Source organism: Myotis davidii, unplaced genomic scaffold, assembly GCF_000327345.1.
Source record: "Myotis davidii unplaced genomic scaffold, ASM32734v1 scaffold346, whole genome shotgun sequence".
Lineage (NCBI taxonomy): Eukaryota > Metazoa > Chordata > Mammalia > Chiroptera > Vespertilionidae > Myotis > Myotis davidii.
The window spans coordinates 686,739-690,225 of NW_006297386.1; the positions used below are offsets into that span (position 1 = coordinate 686,739).

At 37.0% G+C, this 3,487-nt stretch overlaps 1 protein-coding gene across 3 annotated transcripts in view; it reads right to left on the bottom strand.

Annotated features, from left to right (window-relative positions):
• Positions 1-3,487, bottom strand: part of LOC102773004 (solute carrier organic anion transporter family member 1B3) — a 50,418-nt gene that overhangs the window by 14,430 nt on the left and 32,501 nt on the right. The gene's annotated exons all lie outside the window — the stretch shown is intronic.

Here is a 3,487-nt window from a genome sequence, read left to right on the forward strand (position 1 = left end):
GAGGAAGGAGAAGAGGCGGAGGGGGAGAAGAGGAGGAGGAAAGGGGGAGAGAGGGGAAGTGAAAAGAAGAAAAGGGAAAGGAAAGGAAGGAGAGAGGAGGGGACTAGAAGGGAGAAGGAGAGAGGAGAAAGGAAGAAAGGGGAAATAAGGGAAAGCCATGTCCTTTAATTTGATAGAGAAATTTGATGAGCAATGAAGCCAAAATAGCAAAGTTTTATAGGACTTACTCACTTTTTCACCCTCCATCTTTACCCAGATATAATTTATGATAAAGATAAGGTAAAACAACAAAAAGAAAGCAAAGAGGATAGGTGAGATGTAGACAAGAGATTTTGTGACTCTATCAAGAAATTACTCATTAAATAAGTCACTTCATTTTTCTGTTACTCAGTTTCTCTTTAGCAAGGTAATGGCATTAGATGAAGGTTTCTCCCAGCTCATTGTAAAGTCCTCCAAATCTGTGAATGTTATTTAACTAATTTGAATTTTTAATGTTATATTTTCATTACATAGAAAAATAATTTAACATGGTTAAAGCAGAGTCCCTAAGGATTAATTTTCTAAAAATCAAGAAAAAAACAATCTGTTGAGAAAGACTAGAAACATTCCATTTATTTTTTAAATGAAACTACAGCATCCTTTATATTGACTAACTGTAAAACATGGTTATATTTATAAAATATAATCTTTTAAAAATATATATTTTATAGATTTTTTTCAGAGCGGAAGGGAGAGGAAGAGAGATAGAGTTAGAAACATCGATGAGGTGAATCATTGATCGGTTGTCTCCTGCCTGCCCCTTATTGGGGATCGAGCTTGAAACCTGGGCATGTGCCCTTGACTGTAATCGAACCCAGGACCCTTCAGTCCACAGGCTGATGCTCTATCCGTTGAGCCAAACCGGCTGGGGCTATGACCTCTTTTCCAGAATTGAACCTGGGCCCTTCAGTCCGCAGGCCGATGCTTTATCCACTGAGCCAAACCGGTTAGGGCTAAAATATAATCTGAAAACATTGCTGAAATGACAAAACAGAACTCTTTGTAATTACTTTTCCACTTATAGATTTTTAAAACTATATTTTGGCTTTTGGTAAAATCTTGATAATAGATTGATAAACTATCTTTGAATGAAAATATAATTTAAAGAAAAGAGTAGATTCTGAAATTCCAAAATTTTATTATCATTAATTTTACTAAAAAGCATCTTATATCCAATTCTGCTTGGGGACATACAACTGGAAGTGGTTAAATTTAATGATTAATGACCCAGTCCAGACATTGCAATCGAAACTCCTGTGTTCACATTAATTCTGCCATGTTAACAATGTAACTATTCTTTCTAAAATCAATTTTGTCATTTGTAAGTCATATATAATAGCATCAATATCATGGGATTTTTTTTTTGGAAAAATATTAATTTGGCAGTTCTCAAACATTTTGTTCTTAGTAGCTCTAAACACTCAAAAGTTTTGGGACTCTCAAAGAGTTTTGTTCAAGTGGGTATATCTGTTGATATATACTCTATTAGAAATCAATGCTAAGAAAACTTTAATGCATGAGAATACACAAGCACACATATCATTAGCCATCAGACTGGTGTTATCATTGCATGTCTTGGAGGCTTAGAAAATATCACTATACATTCATGAGAACATGAGACTGGAAAAGACAAATGCTGTCTTGGTATCATTTAAAAATTACTTTAAACTTTGTTGACACTAGAACAAGCTTTCAGGGACCCCTATAGACCCTCAGGCCACATTCTGAGAACCTCTGCACTAATTCATACTTTTAAAACTTACCCCAGTGGTTCTGTTGTTTACTATCATTAAACTATGAATTCCATGAGGGCATCGTCTTGACCTTTAAGGAAGCACTCAGCAAAATTTACTGATTGAAAAAAATCCCAGAGGACTGTAGCTGCCTTCTTTTGAATTATGGCACAGTTACTGCACTCGTTTTCAGGGAACTGGCTAAAAGCTAAAGCCTGCCCCGGCAACCAGGGAGCCCTTGAACCAATGATGTGATGTGGTGCCATTCTGGAAGCATTGTAGGACTGCAGACAAGTCGTAGTTTATCTGAGTCTTAACTAATAAAAAAAGAGATTATAAGAGGGTTGGGCTGCATGATCACTACCATTCTTTTACTGTTAAAGTTTAATGTTGTAGGTATTCTGTAGCTTGACTTACTAGAGTGGGTGATGCTGTATAGAAATAATCAACCACAGTCAGGATTAGGAGGAAGTGAAGAGATAATGCAAGGCTAGGTTGTCAAACCTCCAAGAATAGGGTGATGCTTAGGTAAGGAAATGTGGGAATATTTGACAAGTTAAAATTGATGCTTCATAGGATCCAGAGTGTAAAAGCTTTGAGCCAACAATAAGGGTCACTAAGGAGCATGGTTACTAAACTGTGATTCAGGGATCCTTGCTTGTTGCTTGAATGTGAACCTTCTTGAGCTCAAGTTGTCAGCTGTATTTAGGAGATGATAAGAAATCTGCACAGGAATCTTGCCCTTGATTTGGAGTAGAAATACTTAACAATATTTGATAATAATAATAGAAATGAAAGGTTTTCTAGGATGCGATATGCAATTATATATAGGATGCTTATCAATTCTGTCAAAGTAGGCATTACCAGAAGAAGCAGTATTAGTTTACAGAAATGGAGAATTCATTGGTACAATGTTTTCTTATAAAAGTAGTTGTTAGCCCTAACTGGTTTGGCTCAGTGGATAGAGTGTAGGCCTGAGGACGGAAGGATCCCAGGTTTGATTCCATTCAAGGGCATATACATTGGCTGTGGGCACATCCCCAGCAGGAAATGTGCAGGAGACAGCTGATTGATGTTTCTTTCTCATCGATGTTTCTAACTCTCTATCCCTCTCCCTTCCTCTCTGTAAAAAATCAATAAAAAATGTTTTTTAAAGAAGTAGTTGTTAAACATAAAAATTAACTGCAGATACAGATAGTTCAGTTGCTTTTAGACAATGTCATTTGTATTCATCTCATGATCTATCCAAGATTATAACGGTTAAGACTAAGAATTTTGGAGTAAAAAACCCTAAATTTAACTCAGAACCTTAACATTGCTAGCAATATAATCTGCATATTCTCTAAACCAGTGATGGCGAACCTATGACATGAGTGTCAGAGGTGACACACGAACTCATATTTTTGGTTGATTTTTCTTTGTTAAATGGCATTTTAATATCTACACTAATAAAAGAGAAAAATGGTAATTGGCGTATGACGCTACCCTTTTCGTTGGCTAATTAGGGCTATATGCAAATTAACTGCCAACTCAGATGGCAGTTAACTGACAACAAAGATGGCGGTTAATTTGCATATGTAGGCTCAATGCAGGGAGGCGAAAGGGAAAGCAGGAAGAAGCCCCCTGCCATTGAGAGTAATTGGAAGGAAACCCAGGGTGGAGCTAAGAGCCAGGGGTCAGGGGGCCGCCTTTGCCCTGCCCCCAAGCAATGATTG